Genomic DNA, 20,427 nt, shown 5'->3' on the forward strand with positions numbered 1-20,427 from the left:
GCAAAAGACTAAATATAATGTGCCTAAGCAGAATCTAGAAAAATAACTAGCATCATTGGAAAGAGCTCAGAAAGAGCTTTCCAATGATATAAAGAATTCCCAAATTGGAGATCAGATGCTCAAGATATGTCTCTTGAAGTGCAAAATTGTACCCCTGAATTTGACAGTAGAAAAAAGCATCAAAAAAAATCAAAACTAAAAACTAACTATACCACTCTGATGGGCTTGGAACCAACTTTTTGATGATGTCTTGTTTCTTAAAAATAGAGTCCATATGCTTGAGATATGAGAAAAAAAGTGAAGGTAGGTCCAATAGAGCTAGAGGAGGTGACAAAAATGTTGATGCAATGCTGACATGGCATAGGCGTCAGCAAGTGACGAGCCCAAATTTGACAGGCAAATGACCATTGAGTAAAAAAAAGTCAGAAAAAGACCCTTGTTGGAGAAAAAGTCCAACTGCCAGAAACAAAAGTTGGATCAAAGGGCCGATGCTAGATTAAAAACTAGTGGCCAACTAAAGAGTACACCATGCAATTAAAAATAAAACAAGAGTTCATTGGTGCATCAACAAAAAAATTACTTGCTATTAATGCATGAAATAGTCAAAGTTTTGGAAACTCTCAATCCAAAAAGAGCATGGATATTCCAAAATCATGGGTTTGGAGTCAATGCGAGCCCAATGAATATCCTTCAATCATCGGCATAGATAGAGGTACTTGGATATGTTTTAAGGGAGCAGTTACCACCAAGGAACAAGAAGATCACCAACCCTTGCCAAAAAAGAATGACCCTCTTCAATGCAAACATTACTCTTTCATAATTACTTCCTCCAAAAAATGCCTCTCACCACAAAAAAGTCTGCTGACAACACACCCTTGCATAGAGTACTCCACAAAAAGTGTAGGCCAATCACAGTGCCAAAAGACAAGGCGTGATCACCAAATGTCCATCAAAACCAACTTTGCAAGGATTAAAAAACTTGCATTGCTTCCCATAAAAGGTGTAGATATTCATAAGTCATGGGCCTAATGACAAAGCTTAGACCCAAAGACTGAAAAATCCTTATCAAATCGCTTGAGAGGTGTGGATTTTAAGGTAGCCGCTAACACAAAGCATAGGCGATGCATCAACTTTCGGGAGTCATAACTTTTGACTTGGAATGGGTTTTGGTTGAAATTTTATAGGCAGTTGCATGAGGATGAGTTATTTGGATTATCGATCAAGCTAAGCTCAATAGGTCATTGTTTCAACATTTTTTTTGGGAGCCTGAAATTTCATCTTGACTTTTGAAATTGGCTTTTTGTGTTTTCTTCAGTTTTTTAGAAAGTTGCTTTTGTAATAAATTTGAAATCATAATTTTGATTTTGTTGATGAGTTGGCAATTCATCTTGCCTTAGTTGGGGGCTTTTCTTAGGAAAAATCAAGATTCATAGGATGGGTTTTGGAAATTACCAAAAATGGAAAGATTTGTTTTCCTGAAAATCTTCCAAATATGGTAAGTTTTAAAATTGTATTAAATAGCTATTTTCTTTCATTGTAGAAGCAGAGTAGAGTTGGAAGAATTGAATGAAGAATCTGGTATTCTAAAAATCCATGTTATTGTTTCTTGAATTATTATCATTGAAAGGGTTTGAGCTACATCATTTGGTATCCGAGTAGGAAGATGGTTGGGAGAGGAAGAGGAAGAGGAAGAGGAGGTGTGCAACACCTTGCCAGGGAACCCAAAAGAAATTAACCTAAAGTTTCACTAGGTTTGCCAATTTTTTTATTATTTAAAGATAATAACTTAATATCAACAAAAATAATATAGCAGAAGCAATAACATACAGATAAGCACATACCATAAAATAGATTACAATTCTTAAGGGTCCCATGACATTGAATCACATTTAAGTTTAATTAATACTAAAACCAATATATAACACATCCACATTAAAGAATAACTACAAGTACAAACCCATTTAAATAACATAAAATTATCCTGAATGCCACTTGGTAATGATCAGAATGCACAGTCATCCACTGTACAGGTCACAGGGTATGAAAGGCTGAAAGAATATACATCATAAAATAGATTACATCATCTCTTAAGATCCATGAAATAAAATACAATACAATAGGTATAACCATCCATCATAGAACACAAGAACAAAATGAAAGAAAATATAGAACATGGAACTCTAGCCACAACAATGAACTATCGGATCTCAATGGTAAAAGTAAAAAGCACTACCACTCGACCTCATGGTAACCTGAAAAGGGTCCACTCCCACTGTGCTGAGGAGATAGTCTCAAGTCCCAAACATGATAACAATCTCAAAAGCCAAAAACAACATCTAGGTCAAGGAAAACTTGAAAGCAATCTAACTCAAGGTACCAAGACACAAGTGACATCTAAACTCAGAGGCAACAATGACACGTAGGAAATCTACTATGTTAGTGGGAAAGTGTCATCGCATGAGCCAACTCTAAGGTTACACAGACAACCTGATTGGACTCCTACCCCTTAGTGACTCTATGTGGCACTAGTATCCTTTGATATTGATAAGACATACTAATGAAGCAAGGTCACAATCAAACATCCTCTATACTCCCATCCTAGCCTATACTAGCACTAGAGGCATGGGAGAGGAAAAACAATGAGTCTTATAATTCATTTTACTTTCATTTAATGTAGTGTTATCACTTATTTAAACAACCTACAATGGGTTACCCATGCAACCTCTTTAGGGCTCTGGCCTCTATTGCAAGCCACTTCCCAACATCACATATAGATAACCTACCCTAATCTTAGTAAAAGAAAAAGGTCTCATATGACCATAAAATACACATCAGTTCTTAAGCAAGCAACTGAAAATCACTGAAATATCACTAATCAAAATCATAGGTTTCACCAATACGATCATCCTAACAAGACTGATCCAACATCAAGTACACACAAACCAATTCCATGACATCACATGACATCACCAAAACAATAACTCAATATCACTTTAGTCCTATACAAGCAATTGGGAAGCAATCCAAAGATAACTGATCAAAGACTCAAAGGTTATATCTAAAAAGTCACACCATTCACTTTAGTTCTACGCAAGAGAAATTAAAAGCAATAACAAAACATCTGATCAACTCAGTATAGAGCACACATGACACATCACCAAGGTTGGGTATAAAAGATCATTTACAAAACATCATCATGCCCCCAACCCTTTTGTAAACACCCTAATTTGGTCAAAGCTAAGTCAAACCTGAAACCCAACACACAAGAAAACATACAACTTACAGTGTAATTTCATAGCTTTGTTTGGTTTTGAAAACATATAGTTTTAGTTAATAGTAAGGTTCAAGTTTTCATTTCGTTGTAAGTTTTCGATTTGATAAAGTTTATAAATTTCTCCTTACAACTTAACCCATTTTCACTTTTTAAATCTGATCACACAATTACCATTAACCTAAAAAAATAAAAAAGCCTATATTGGATATTATAAAATAATTAAAATAATTATTAAATTATAAAAATAATAATGATCAATTATTTAATAAATAATTACAGGATTATTAATAATCATAATAATTAAATAATAACATAATAAAAATTAAATTTAAACTTATTAAATAATATTTAATATTAATTAAACTATATTAATTAAATTAATTGATAATTACTAAAACTATAATAATTAAATAATTAATAAATTAATAATTAATAAACTATTAATAAAAACTATTAATTAAATACAATTTAAAAGAATCTTTTAAAAAAGCATCGATGTATTTAGAAAGCTCGTTGACCTGCCAAGGTGTGGCTACCGAAACAGGACCACTATGACAGTCCTCGTATGCCACCAGAAGGGTAGGAGAGGAGGGTGGTAGGAAAAGTGGGTGGGGAGGGGGGGTGGTGGCCCTTGTCCACCATAATATATATATATCTATATATATTTCAAATAAAACAAACAAAAGTCCCCCCCACCCCCCCGAAATCATTTTTTTAAATATTTAATAATGTAATTAAATAGTAATTACAAATTACATAGTAATTACATTATATATATATATATATATATATATATATATATATATATATATATATATATATATATATATTGATAAATTTCCTAATATAAATCTGGTAGAGAAATCTGGACCAAACAATAAACATCTATAAAACAAAACTAATTTTCTTTTTAAAACCCACATCCAGATTTTAACAATTCCAATACAAATCACCCAATTTAATCAAATGGGGGTTTCTAATACTCAATCCTCATATATAGATAATCTCGAAACGAAGAACAAATAAAATTTACCACAAGGGTCTCAACCTGAACCTAAAACTTAAAAATACATATTTATCCAAACATGAAGAAGATAAGAATTCGAAGAATGGAAAATCACTGTACAAATAAACCCACAAGATCCTACCTAGATATGATGCTAAGATGAGAAATGCATGGAGACCCCAAACAATTCCCTTTTTCTGAAACCCTTCTTCTCTGAAATTGCTCCTCCAAAACCCTGTTATTGCAAAATGAGCTCTAGATCTCTGATAAAGAGTTCTCCACTAAATTTAGGGCTTTGATTGTGCAATTATGCAAGAAAACTCATTGATATTTGTCTTTTATTATTTTATTATATTGTAAAATTCATGCACAACCTTTTTGCCATTTAATTAAAATATCTTTATTAATTAGTTTTCTCTCTCTTTAATTAATTCTTGAGACGTTTTTGATTTTTTTGAAAATTAATTTAAATAATAATATTTAGCAATTATTAAAAAAAACTCCTAAATATATTATTATTAAAATAAATAAATATTATTATGCCCAAAATTAGACTTTAACTAAATCTTTAAATTTAATTCTTTTATTTAATTAATTTCTCAATTAATTAAAGAAATTAATTAAATATCAAAATTTCCTAATAAAATTTCTATTTAATTAAATCATTAATTATACTTTTAATTCGATTTAATTATAATAGAAAATCACCAAAGACCCACAAGACTAAAAATGAAAATTCATAATAAAGCACATAAAACTAGGTCAAACTCAAATGTTAAAATCACAAATTTACATCAGTTGACGAATTTGGAAGGGTAGACAACTCAGATACTTGCCCTACTTTTTAGGACAATTGGCTTAAGTTTAGGATTTGGACTCAAGAGTTATCTCCCCTCTCTTAACATTGAGATATTGCGATAGGGTACACTCATCCTGGCAATTCAGGGAAGTCGATACTCGGTACTTGCAATCTGCATAAAATCCATGCATGTACAAACACATATTCTAAACTAAATAGGCAATGGTGGGAAGTGGTGCATCGTGTAGATCCCGACTAGCAGGTGACTATGACTCCCTCCCTCAACTATATTAGAAACATCATATATAAAATAAAACATACATGTACACCATACACATGCAAGTATGGGGTAAGTATCCATAGAAAACACATATAAATAATCCATCTAACTATTATCATGAAATAACTAGAATCACTGTATACTATTATCATCATCAAAGAGCAATCATGCATACATGAAATAACTAGTACCAAATTCACTCATCATATAATCAACTGAGTATGAAATAATATCCAACAATCTGGAAAACAAATGTAGTTGATCATCAAGCATAAATATAAAGCTAGCCTAAAAGAGTTCAACAATAAAATAGAAAAGTCAACTAGGAGTAGGCATTACAAGGTGTCACTTCAATGCAAAGATTTATGTTAGATATGTAGAGGCAAATTGAACGACTGAATGAGTGAATGGATAATCAAGGAATACTAGTAGCACAAGGAGAGGATGAATCAGACGAAGAGGGAAACTGAAGATGCGCTAATCAAAATGAAGAAAATGAAGAAGAACACTTGGAAGAGTTGAGATATGAAGATAGAGTGCTTTGGGCTTTAAAAGGTAAAAATGAAGGGATCAAGATCAAAATTTTTAGACTATGTTGGTAGTCTTCAGCCAAAAGAGTTGATAGACTGGTTAAATGAGATGGGTAATTTTTTTGAATGGAAGCCTATGGTTGAGGAAAATAAGATGAAGTTTGCATGCATGAAATTAAAAGGACATGCAATGATATGGTGAGATCACCTCCAGAAGGAACAAACCAGAAAACAAAAGGAAAAGATCAAAACATGGAGCAAGATGGAGAAAAAGCTTCGGGAAAAGTTCTTACCCTTGGATTACTCACAAACCCTATTTCATAAGTTGTAGAATTTGAAGCAAAATTTGTCTTCTGTACAAGAGTACACAAACGAGTTCTATAAGTTATCCATGAGAATAGAACATTAAGAAGATGATGAGCAGGTGGCTGCTAGATACATGAATGACCTTAAATTCTCTATCCAAGATGAACTGAGTATGCATTGTGATAACAATATGGAGGAAGCCTACCAATTAGCTCTAAAGGCTGAAGAAAAGAAGAATTGATAGTATAATCAGAGGAATAGAGGAGGAAGAAGGGGTCCCTCAACACTATTTTGAGGAGTTTCTAATTATGGTTGAGGAGAATCCTCTGAAGGATTCGAAAGAAGTACAGATTCTAGACAAGATCTTGCAGTACTCACATTGTTGACTCCAAAGAATGATGGCACATGGAGGATGTGCACTAATAGAAGAGAAATCAATAAGATTACCATTAAGTACCAGTTTCCTATTCCTCAGATAGAGGACATGATGGATGAATTAGTGGGGGCTAAGTACTTCAACAAGATTGATCTTTGAAGTGGCTACCACCATATTCACATTCGAGAGGGAGATGAATGGAAGACAACATTTAAGACAAGAGATGGTTTGTATGAATGGATGGTTATGCCTTTTGGGCTATCAAATGCACCTAGCACATTTATGTGATTGATGAATATAGTGTTGTGACCTTACAGTGGTAAGTTTGTTGTAGTTTACTTTTATGATATTATGATCTATAGTAGAAGCAAGCAAGAACACTTACAACACTCGAGGATCATCTTGGGTGTCTTAAGGAAGTAGAAACTCTTTGCAAACTTGAAAAAGTGTAGGTTCATGCAAACTAGTTTGACCTTTTTAGGCTTTTTCATTCCTCAAGATGGTGTTTAGATGGATCCAAAAAAGGTAAGAGTAATCCTAGAATGGCCTAGTCCTTCTAGTATAATAGGAGTACAAAGTTTTCATGGGTTGGCAACTTTTTACCAAAAGTTTGTCCTAAATTTTAGCAGTATAGTAGCACCCATAATGGACTATACTAGAAGAAGGGAGTTCACATGGACAACAAATGTTGAAGAGAGTTTTAGATTCTTGAAGAAAAAGGTAACTGAAGCTCCTATTTTGACACTTCCAAATTTTGACAAGGTTTTTGTAGTCGAGTGTGATGCTTCACATGTTGGGATAGGCATTGTTCTTAGCCAAGTAGGTAAGCCTGTAGCCTTCTTTAGCAAGAAATTGAATGAAGTAAAAAAGAATTATTCTACCTATGATCTAAAGTTTTATGTAATTGTTCAAGCATTAAGACACTGGAGACACTTTTTAGTCCCACATGAATTTTTTCTATTTGCTCATCATATTGCTTTGAAATATCTCAACACAAAAAAGAAGTTGAATAGTTGACATGCCAAGTGAGTATCTTTTTTATAGGGCTATACTTTTGTTCTAAAACATAAGTCCAGAAAACAAAATCAGGTTGTTAATGCCTTGAGTAGACATGCTACACTATTAACCACAATGGAAACAAAGGTCACTAGTTTTGATGCTATTAAGGCCTTGTATGAAAATGATGGTGAATTTTGGAAAATTGTAGAATAGCTAAAGGCTTCATCTTTTGGTAAGTTGGATCATGTGAAAGGTGACTATTTCATGTAGGATGGTTACCTCTTTAAAGGTAAAAAACTATGTATGCTAGGCAAGTCTATGTGGGAAAACATTATCAGGGAATTTCATAGTGGTGGACTAGCTGGACACTTTGGCAAGGAAAAAACAATAAACTTGGTTGAAGATAAGTATTATTGGCCCAAAATAAAGAGGGACATCACTAAATATGTGGCAAGGTGCATAATCTTTCAAGTGGCTAAAGGAAATTTATAGAATATAGGATTATACATGCCATTAGCTGTACCCATTGATCCATGGACTGACTTGAGTATGGATTTTGTATTGGGTCTCCCACACACTTAGCAAGGAGAGTACCAGAACTATTCTTTTCAAGAGTTGTTCATTTATATTACCTTCCAAAGACCATTACCTTTGATAGAGACACTAAGTTTTTGAGCTATTTTTGGAGGACTCTCTGGAGGAAATTAGGAACAAAGTTATAGTTTAGTAGTGCTTATCATCCTCAAACTGATGGACAAACAGAGGTAGTCAATTAGAGTTTGGAAAATCTGTTATGCTACATTGTGGGGGAGAAGCCTAAATAGTGGGACTTGGCATTGCCCCAGGCAGAATTTTCCTATAATAGTTATGTTAACGGATCCACTAGAAAATCTCCATTTCAAATTGTCTATGGTCAAAACCCTCAAGGTGTTCTAGATCTTGTGTCACTTCCCTTGGGAGATAGAATTAGTGATGATGGAGTTGCCTTTGTTGAACACCTTCACTAGCTCCAACAAGATGCCAGACAAAAGTTATAGGATTGAAATGTACCTTTTTCTGATTTGATATGGTATTTCATACCTCTAATCATATTTTCAAAATCAAACAACTGATATCACAAAGATCCACCAAATTTCTCAAGAAACCCCAAATCGGGTATGCCGAAAATAGTGCCAAAAGCTTCACAGCTTCACCTGTTATTAATAAATTTGAAAGTAGACATTTTTTACAGAAATTTGAGCAGCATAACAGCCTATAAAATTTCATTTCTAGATCTATATAACATGCACACAATAGCTCCCAAATGAAGGACAAAAACAATGCTCATTGGGCTCCCGAACTTAACACAAAAATGCCCGAAAACACCACAAAAACACTAATAAACTATCTCAGAAGTTTAATCATGTCCCAATACATATATTCAGCTCTATTTTAACAGCTTAAATTCTGAAATATAGCAGCAACCAAAACTGATATGAAATGCTCAACTGTAAACACCAAACTCATGCAAAAAAAACACCCAAAAACCCACAAATCTACACTGTTCAGCACAAAGGCAAACTCTGTATGAGCATGCACATGGAATGGCTTCAAACTCCCATCCTTAGCCTTCCTAGAAACCTGAAAACTCCTGTTCTTGGGTCTCCCTGGAAACCTGCAAACTCCCGTTCTTGGGTCTCCTTCTCCACAGGTTTGGCAGCCTCTGAAGAATAACAAAGAAATCAACAAAATCAAGTTTTGGAATCAGCCCAAAATGCCTCCAAACCCCTTAAAAGAGGGCATAACCGTAACTCACGTCCAAGAGAGGTTAATGAAACATATTTTAATAATAATTTTCATTTATTAGTCCAACGGTTTCCAAAGATTAACCCCCTTTTTCCGAAACTTCACTTTCTTGGGCCTGCCTGCCTTAGCAAAGATTATTATTTTTTAATTATTTGAAAAGGGGACATGACAAGGATAGTAATGCAAGTTATAAGATTGTTGCAGATGCTACTCGAAGACAATGAATATTTTCTATTGGTGACTTAGTGATGGTTTACTTGAGGCATGAATGGTTTCTTATAGGGACATACCAGAAATTGAAGTATAAAAAAATTGGGCCTTGCAAAATCATCAAAATGATGAATGATAATGCTTATGAGGTTCACTTGACATCTCTCCTATTTGTTATGTTTTTGATTTATACACATTCCATGGAGATGTTCCTAGTGTAGATGATGTCTAGAGAGTGGATTGGTAACATCACCTTCCCAATAAGAAGGAAAAGATTGCCAAAATTCTTGACAAGCAAACTACCTCCACAAGGCATGGACAACATAATAGATACTTTCTATAGTGGGATGGGTTACCTGAAATAGAGAGTACATGGTTATTTGAGTGGGTATTAATATAGTTAGATCCAATAAAATTGCAGCAATTCATAGAAAACCACTTGCAGGAGCTGTGTTTCTTTCAAGAAGGGGAGAATGATGCATCAACTTCTAGGAGTCGTAACTTTTGACTTGAATATGGGTTTTGGCTGAAATTTTAGAGGCATTTGCATGAGGAGGAGTTATTTGGATTGTTGATCGAGTGCAATTGGATAGGTGGTTGTTTTGACATTTTTCCAGCAGCCTAAAATTTTGTCTTGACCTCCAAAATTGGCTTTTTGTGTTTTTTTTCCCATTTTTTAGAAAGTTGTTTTTGTAATAAATCTAAAATCATATTTTTGATTTCATTGATTAGTTGGAAATTCATCTTGCCTTAGTTGGGGGCTTTTCTTGGGAAAAATCGTGATTTGTAAGATGGGTTTTGGAAATTATCAAAAATGGAAAGATCTATTTTTCCCAAAAATTTGCCAAATATGGTAATTTTTGAAATTGTATTAAGTAGTTGTTTTCTTTCATTATAGAGGCAGAGTAGAGTTGGAAGAAATGAATGAAGAATTTTGTATTTTATAAATTTGTGTTGTTATTTGTTTTTTGAATTATTATCATTGAAAGGGTTTGAGCTACATCAATAGGCCCACAAAGGAGAGGTGACCACTTGGAACTGGGAGAAGGGATGCATGGGAGGAAGATAGAAAAGACATGTGGATGCCACATGGAAGAGGCTACAGATCCCAAAAAATGGTAGATGGTACTCTTCATGTAGAATGTCGCCATTGTTGACTATGTTTGCAGATCCATCAAGATTGTCGCTCAAGGGTACTGACTGCAGGGTCATGAAAACAAGGTAGGTTTAGATCAAATAGAGGCAACACTTTGTGGAAAAATGTTTAACATTCCAAAAATACCACCAATAGACTTGGAAAAACCTCCAAAAAATCAACGATTCCTCCAAATATTGAGCACGAGCAAGAGAATAAACTGAACTTAATTTGCTTACACATAACCTAAGATCATCATCTTTGTTGAAATTTTAGAGATTGAAATTTGATAGCATCTACAAACAAAATCGCCTTTAATGTTGCCCAAAGTGTGTGCAGAGATAACTAGGTGACTATGGGGCCAACAGATATGAAGGCTGACAAAGACCAACGCTTGTAAATGGTCAAAAACCAAACAATTCCCACTTTTAAATTTTTTTTCCCTCCAAATTATTTTTTGGAAAATAAAAATTAATCATCCACCTCATTTTTTGAGCCTAGGCTAAAATGAATTGGGTGCAATTTTTTTTGCCTCAGATTTCAATAATGTCTAAACTGGACATATTTTATATAGAAATGGGTGTTTTCAAGTGCTCTGAGCTCAACATTGATTTTTTTTGGGCTCAAAGTGCTTTGAAAATAGGTCCTCCCCAAATCCAATACAAAAAAACCTCTGAAAGCTATAGATTTGAAAACTAGTGCCAAATCTCTCAAGGATAGAAAAGAGGCATAAAGATTTGGAGCTTTGGTACCATGTTGAAGTTGATGAAAGATCAACCCCACAACTCCCAAGAATCACCTACATGCAAACACATGCTACATTAGAGAGAAGCAAAATGCTATGGAGGCAGGAGTTTCCAAATCCATAGACGAGACCTAAAAAGAGAAAAAGAGAAATTTCTATAATCAAAAGTGAATTGGTCTCAATTAATGTTTACAATGAGAGATCATCCTTATAAAGGAGATTGAAACCCCAAAAAGGGTTAACCTAGGTTGCATCATAATAATTTGTAAAAGAATTAATTAGTAGATGCCTAAAGTTTAGCTTAAGAAAACTAGAGTTAACTAGGAAATATCTAATTACTTTAATTACTCTAAACTTTCTTGATGAGCAAAAAGAGAAATTTCTATAATCAAAAGTGAATTGCTCTCAATTAATGTTTATAGTGAGAGATCATCCTTATAAAGGAGATCAAAACCTAAAAAAAGGGTTAACCTAGGTTGCATCATAATAATTTATAAAAGAATTAATTATTAGATGCCTAAAGTTTAGCTTAAGCAAACTAGAGTTAATTAGGAAATATCTAATTACTCTAACAAAACCATTTAATCAAAATGGCATGAACACAATCCACAATTGCATCTCAAAGCCTATACAACATACCCCAAATTTTGAAAAAACTAAGCCATTCTACAACACACAACTTCCCAAGTGGAGATTGATGCTTGAACACCAACTATACTAGTTTCATTTTTAAACCAAATTGAAAAGCAAGTTAAACTATAACAATCCATGATGGAAAAGAAGAACTTGATACATGGAAATGGTCCTAAGAACCCAAGGAAACCAAATCCAAAGATCATAATTGCAAAAACCCTTAGGAACTACTCTTTGTTGCAAATGTACAAGATTAGAGCAGTTCATCAAAATAGACAAATAAAAGATTTCATCATATACATAGGATATTTGAACATATACATAAGATTGACAAACATATGAACATGGGTAACATATCAATGCACATATCTACCTAGAATAGCCTAATTTAAATATGAATTTTTGTGTTGACACCAACATATGACCTAATAAATGATAGCTCCACACCAGGGAGTATTAGATACACTAAATTATGGCCAATTACACTTGATTGCATCTTTAAACTACATATAAATATAATGTGCTAATTAAAATTACATCATGAGTATAGAAATCAATAAAGAGAGACGAAGGGAAGAAAGAGTGATCCAAAACATATCAAGGTCTCTCAATCAAGTCCATGTACACCAGTACCTAATAGTGGATGGTCATGTCACCCAACCATATGGAACCCATAGTGCTCACCCCATCACACTGATGGAGGTAGTTAGATGACCCAAACAAAAAATCAAGTATATAAGGGAATGTAGGTATACAATCATAGAAATTAATGTAGATAATCAATAAAAGATGGAGAACACTAAATATGTGAAAAAGCATCCATAATGTAATAGCAATGCAACACAATCACGATAGACCAGGATCACTACCCAATTCTAACAATAATTTTGTGTTAGTCTCAAGAGTGGGAGTGTCATCACATTTCATATGGTGGTCCATGCAACATTGAGCAATCCTTTTCTCATCAAGGAAGCTCAAAAAAGCCATATCAACATCTTTAGATGGAAAGGCTACTTGAACCATATCAACATGTGCAAATGGAATGATATTATTCCATATGAACATCCTCAAATGATGACAAGGCAAGACATACCATACCAACATCCTCAAATGATGATAAGATAGTTGCATTATTTCTTGTTTTTATGTTTTAATCTCATTCATTTATTTAGTTATCACTTTATTAATAAATCTCTAATGGTTACCCCCAAACTGGTTAGTGTCCTATCTTGACTTAAAGAGCCACTTCACTCCACTATTCAAACATCAAACAAGCCTATATTGTTATAAAAACAAGATAGAATACAAAACATTGAAACAATGCATAAATAAAGGAGAGACTCAAAATTCATAAACCCATATTAGTGCATGGTAAGCCAATTGGTCTAAAACCAAGAGTACACATCTCTCAAGATCTTGTCAAGAGTATAACTCTATTATGCTAAGATCATAGTCTCAAACACCATTAATTTGTAAATCAAATGGCACCTCAACTCAAGCATAAAGTTGACACAATCATGGAAGGAGTTTCCCCAATAGAGATGGTCCTAACCATGCAACAGAAGTCAACACAACAAAAATCACAAATTCATATGCAAGAATAGATAATCATCATGATACACATAACATTGGATTATCACAAAATCATGGATTTACATCAAGTTGTCATGTAACATGAAAATCAAGAAATGCATGCTTCAATTACAATAGAAATTTATATCCTACCCCTAGACCTAATCTCTAAAGATTAACTACTGGGATATCTTAAACTAAGGAGCAAATACCACAATATAGAATTTCACAAGCCATGAGTTGACCAAGGAGATCAAATTCTCCAAAGATGGAAAAAAATGTATCACACAAATAGGTCAAGTCCTAAATCTATAAGAACAACTCTAGATTGATATGGAACGAAATGCGATCACATAAAACCCTTGAACAATGTGCCTATTAGACTTGCAAGCTATGAAAAGGCTTTGCAAGACCCAAAACCTTATATTAGTTGTTGGCATGAAGTACAAATGGGTTTGAACCGAAAAATTAAAAAAATCTCCACCAAGATAGAATATATCAAGATACAAGCCTTGACATAGATTTGTCATGATGCCCAAAACAAGTCACTGGGTTCACATGAGCTAAGGTGCCAACTAGAAGGATTGAAACACAACATAGAGATTGACCAAAAGGAACTAATGAAAAATAAATTGAAAGGAAAATATTTTTGGTGGATGCAAGATTTCTAAGAAACCCAAGATTCTCCTATATCAGAAGCATACCCATACCAACTTGGCATATAGAAATCAATAAACACTAGGCCATAAAAGGGCTCAAAGATCAAGCTTTCATCATGACATGATAGGCACTCCATTGGTCATATACCAATAGCATAAGTTCCAAAAGGTATCTTCAAGCAGAAATATCTTAACAATTCTCAAGGGCACAATAAATTAACACACACATCAATACTTCCAAGGCAAACCAAATACAACAAAAATAAAGCTAAGAAATCAAAGCAATAAGATAGTACACAAGAAAACTCTATCATTGGAAAGAGCACACATCCTAAAGAAGTTTGACATAATAATGCACACAATGATACTAAAATCCCCATGTGATCCAAGATGTCCATTACATCCAAAAATCAAGAAAGAATCTCAAAAGGACAAAATAACCACAAAAGAACAACCAATTCTAACAATAATTGACTAGGTGCATAAACTAGAAAATTAACTTAGAAATCAATCTTTGGGACACAATAATAAGTAATTGGAATGTCCTCTATTCATTTGAGCTACATAATCCAACTAAAATCATGAGATACAACCAAGGACAACTTATAAAACATGCCAATATGTTGACCATCCTGAATAAGTGTTTGCACAAAATGAGGCACACATAAAAATGCCCAAAAATGGAACTCAAAATATCATGATGAAATTAAAAGCCATTGGTTCTTAGGGTCCCACTAACCCAAAAATGTAATAAAATCTTAATGTTGAGATCGTGGGAGGAAACATACATCTTAACAACAATAAATTTTCATTTTTGAAAACACAATTCCATACAAGCCCAATTTGGCATCAAATACAATAAGCAATGTGGAAAAAACATAGATAAACATACCACTATATCATTTAAAATAATAAACAACTAATACAACTAAGATTTAAAAGCCAAAGGCTCTACATCAAGAATTGACAAAAACCCAAAATGAGGAGATGAAATTTAGTGGTTGACATAAACACACACATGTCATAAGAAGCTATAGGGATCCCAACGTAGTTCCAACAAGTTGTCACCCAAAAAGATTGGATGCCCATGTAATTCTAACAAACAAAAGAGTGAATTTCTCTAAAGAGAATGAAACAAATTCAAAAAAAAACTCAAAATAAGAAGGTAGGAAAAATAAATCTTTCAAATTATGAAGACATTTTTGAAAAAGGCAACTTCCAAATTAAGTAATCCAACTAATTTAAAGAACTTAACCCAAAATAAAACTTTCAAAAAACTTAGGGAATTAATTAATTAAATTCCTATAATAGATTATGCTCAAGGCACAACTATTGGCAATTAATAAATCAATAATTAAATATATTAATCAACATATATTAATATATAATATAATTGAGACCACTACAAAATGCCTAAATACATAGGTAGATACTAGTCAAAATATAATACATGAAATCCAAGCTCTTGCCTACATGACAACTGAAATGTAATAATGGAAATCTGATGTAGGAGCATCTTGCATGGAAAAATTATTGGGAAAAAAAAAAAAATTGAAAAAAAAAAAAAAATTTTGTGGAGGAGAGAGAAAGTGACGAAAATTAGAGGAGAAATAATAAAAAAATAAAAAAAGGGAAAAAGGAGAAAAGAAAGGAAAGGAGGATTTCTATTTTCGAGGTGCATAGGTGGCATAATAGAAAAAATAAAAAATAAATGGTTGTCATTTCATTTATCAAGGTGTGTGGGTAGAATTCTAGAAAGTTATGAATATTGTAGAAAGTTGTGGATATTGTAGAAGGTTATGGAAGTTGTAGAAGGTTGTGGAGGAATTCTAGAAGGTTGTGGATAAGTCATGCATGGGGTGGTAAGTGCCTATTTAAGCAAGGCATATGAGCATTTCTAATCAAGCCCAAGGAGAAGCTCAAGGAGAAGCTTGAGGAGTAGAAGCTCAAGGAGAAGCTTGAGGAGTAGAAACTTGAGAAGGAAAAGCTTGAGAAGGTGAAGCTTGAGAATTAGAAGCTTTGGAAGGAAAGCTTGGAAAGATTGGAAGGCTTCAAGGTGTGAAAGAGAAGGAGAAAGTGAAGAGTGATTTTTCCTAAGTCTGTGAACAGAGCACCGAATGTGAGGCAGTTTATAGTAGGATTGTGATGGACTTGTGAATGTGTAGACAGAGCGCCGAATGTGAGGCAGTTTACACTTGGATCTTGGATAAGGTTAGAGAAGAGCTAGTGGCTACGGTTTAGAAACAAGGAGGTTGCTTGGTGGCTGCGAGCACAAAGCTGAGATCTCAAAGGTTTCTACCAGAGTGTGGATCTAGGCTAGCTTGGGTTTGGATTGGATCTTGAGAGATCTTGCCAAAAATGTTATTGTAATTACTATTGGATTTTCAATTATAATAAAATTGTCTTCATCTTGTTGCATTCTTTGTCATGAGTTGGTAAGGGTGGTGTGGCCCTTTGTCAGTGGTATCAGAGCGTATCTTCATCAGTGGTATCAGAGCATATCTACATTAGTGGTATCAGAGCCATACCTACATTAGTGGTACCAGAGTAGGAGTTCCTGAGTGTACAAGCAGATCGCCGAAGTGTGAGGCAATTTGTACCAGGACCTTGGTTGGATGAAATTTATCAGAGCAGGAGATCATGAGTGTACAAGCAGATTGCCAAAGTGTGAGGCAGTTTGTACTAGGACCTTGGTTGGGTGAAGTTTATTAGAGTGGGAGTTCTTGAGCGTGTAAACAGATCGTCGAAGCTGAGGCAGTTTGCACCAGGACCTTGGGAGGACATGCAGATTGATCGATGGATGCAGAGATGGAAGTCTGGACTTGTTGAGGGATGATTGTGGAGAGCTTTTGGATTGCAAATCCATGGTCCTAGAATTGTGATGTGGTTCCTGATTGTTTGTGTGAGGTGGTAGGTTGCAATTTGACTTGCAAACAATTCAAGGTTGTCACAAGGAGCGTGGGAAGGATTTGTTGCAGAAGGTTTATGAAGATCTTGGAAGATGGCTCCAAGAAGATTGGACCCTAAGATGATTGCAAAAATTCATGATATAGTGGAGAGGAATTTTTCTAAGATGTTTTCTCGGTTGGATGCTAGATTGGATGATCAAGCTAAGAAGGTCAAGGTGGAAGAGGATGGTTTTGCTGATAAGTTTATGAAGCCTGATGCAGAACCTGTAGAGCAAATAGAGGTTGTTGCTAAGGATATTTCTAACCTTTCTGATGTTGGGATGGAGATTGGTTTTCATGATCAGTTGGTTGAGTCTGACATGGAGACTACAGAGCACTTGGTCGTGGATGATCCGGTTGCTGTTGGTGGCGAGTTATGTATTGTAGAGCATTTTGTGAGCAATGAGGTTGCTGGTGTTGAGAGTTTGGCATGTATTGATGGAGATCTACATGTTGGTGCTGATATGGAGTTTGTTGTTGCTGATGCGGGGTTTGTTGCTACTGGTGTGGATTCACTAGTTGCTAATGTGAATGAGGGTTTGTTGATGAAGAATTATGTTCAGTTTGTTCCTGGGAGTGAGCATGCTAATTGGATGGTTGAGATTCTAGTGTTTGATAGAGTGATGCATATGTGGAGGATTTGCATGGTGGTTTTGTTGTCCCTATTGAGGTGGAAGCCTTTGGTGAAGATGAAGATGGTGGTAGATCTTACTTTTGGCATCAAAGTGGGACACACTTTTCTATCTACCGGGGGAGTCTGATGCAGGAGCATCTTGCATGGAAAAATTATTGGGAAAAAAAAAAAATTTGAAAAAAAAAAAAAAATTGTGGAGGAGAGAGAAAGTGACGAAAATTAGAGGAGAAATAATAAAAAAATAAAAAAAGGGAAAAAGGAGAAAAGAAAGGAAAAGAGGATTTCTATTTTCGAGGTGCATAGGTGGCATAATAGAAAAAATAAAAAATAAATGGTTGTCATTTCATTTATCAAGGTGTGTGGGTAGAATTCTAGAAAGTTATGAATATTGTGAAAGTTGTGGATATTGTAGAAGGTTATGGAAGTTGTAGAAGGTTGTGGAGGAATTCTAGAAGGTTGTGGATAAGTCATGTATGGGGTGGTAAGTGCCTATTTAAGCAAGGCATATGAGCATTTCTAATCAAGCTCAAGGAGAAGCTCAAGGAGAAGCTCGGGGAGTAGAAGCTCAAGGAGAAGCTTGAGAAGTGGAAGCTTGAGAAGGAAAAGCTCAAGAAGGTGAAGCTTGAGAAGTAGAAGCTTTGGAAGGAAAGTTTGGAAAGCTTGGAAGGCTTCAAGGTGTGAAAGAGAAGGAGAAAGTGAAGAGTGATTTTTCCTGAGTCTGTGAACAGAGCGCCAAATGTGAGGCAGTTTACAGTAGGATTGTGATGGACTTGTGAATGTGTAGACAGAGCGCCGAATGTGAGGCAGTTTACACTTGGATCTTGGATAAGGTTAGAGAAGAGCTAGTGGCTGCGGTTTAGAAACAAGGAGGTTGCTTGGTGGCTGCGAGCACAAAGCTAAGATCTCAAAGGTTTCTACCAGAGTGTGGATCTGGGCTAGCTTGGGTTTGGATTGGATCTTGAGAGATCTTTCCAAAAATGTTATTGTAATTACTATTGGATTTTCAATTATAATAAAATTTTCTTCATCTTGTTGCATTCTTTGTCATGAGTTGGTAAGGGTGGTGTGGCCCTTTGTCAGTGGTATTAGAGCGTACCTTCGTCAGTGGTATCAGAGCATATCTACATTAGTGGTATCAGAGCCATACCTACATTAAAATCAAATACATCATTCCATTTGGGATTGATATTAGCTAAGGACAAAATGGCCAATAATGACTATCTCTTGTAACCACCATGGAGGACAAAGATACATTCAAACCTATAGCTTAGGTGGAGTTGTTGCCTAGTACTTGTTCACTAAAATATGCACACAATGTATATAGTCGAAGCATATACATATAATAATCAAATTGCATTTAATAAGAGATGACACTCTAATGGCATAGCCATTTATATGTATTAGAATGTTAAGAAAATTTTCATTCCTTATTTAATCCTTAGTGTATAATATAATTAAATATTATATTTAAAACATTATATATTAATAATACAAGCATATAACAATCAAAACTCTACATACATATCCAACAACATGATAAAGCATTTAATATCATGGAGAATCAATAATAGTAATCAAGATAACATGAATAATGATCCCCAATCTAGATAACATCAAAATATGATAAACAATCATAATTTAGCAACCACACACATACATCAGTGAAATAGTCAAATCACATCATAAGCCATATAAACTAGATACCATCATTGCCTCAATAGTAATCTAAGAAAATAAATACAATAATGAACTAAACCAATTGCATGTTAGGATAATAACATAAAATAATAATACGAACAATGACCAAATCACATGAGAGAATCAAGCTCAAACCCAAACCATCGAGAATAAAATGAATCCACATAACTTACAATCATAGTCTTAAAAGGATTTTCATCATCAATTAGGCAAGAAACAAGCTACATCATTATGGTCCTCACAACCAGGCACAAGGACATAGGAATTTTTTTGATGCAACAACACAATCCATATAATCAAGAAGGCACGAATACATCATGGATCCAACATGATCATACATAACATGCATATATCAGTGACATAAGAAATGATAATATATCCAAAGCCAAAATAAGGTATTGCAAATAGATCTCATCTAACTATAGAAAATCACCACCACAATATAAAATCAAAATTGCATCCATCGGGATGTCATGCAAAAAAAGAAGGAGAAACACTACATTCTTCAAATGATAATATAAGCGAATATGGTAGATAGTGAGGGAAAGAATCCTTAAAATAAATTCTTATATATAAGTTTGAAAAAAAGATTTTTTCAATGCTATATATGCTGGATCAAATGCTCCGCATACACAAAATTATATAAATACTTCTACAATCAAAGTTAAAGAGTTCATGCATTATAACAATCTTCCCATTGAAATTCAAAAGATCATGTATTTTATCAAATTTCAGGAGTATGAAGGGTGCAAATATAACTCAATTTCAACCAACCTTCTATAATATCATTGAATTCATGGTCTAAGACAAATGTTCCTAGCACAAGTTTTGTGCCAAA

Source organism: Cupressus sempervirens, chromosome 3 (assembly GCF_028749045.1).
Source record: "Cupressus sempervirens isolate cs-2001-9-10 chromosome 3, ASM2874904v1, whole genome shotgun sequence".
Lineage (NCBI taxonomy): Eukaryota > Viridiplantae > Streptophyta > Pinopsida > Cupressales > Cupressaceae > Cupressus > Cupressus sempervirens.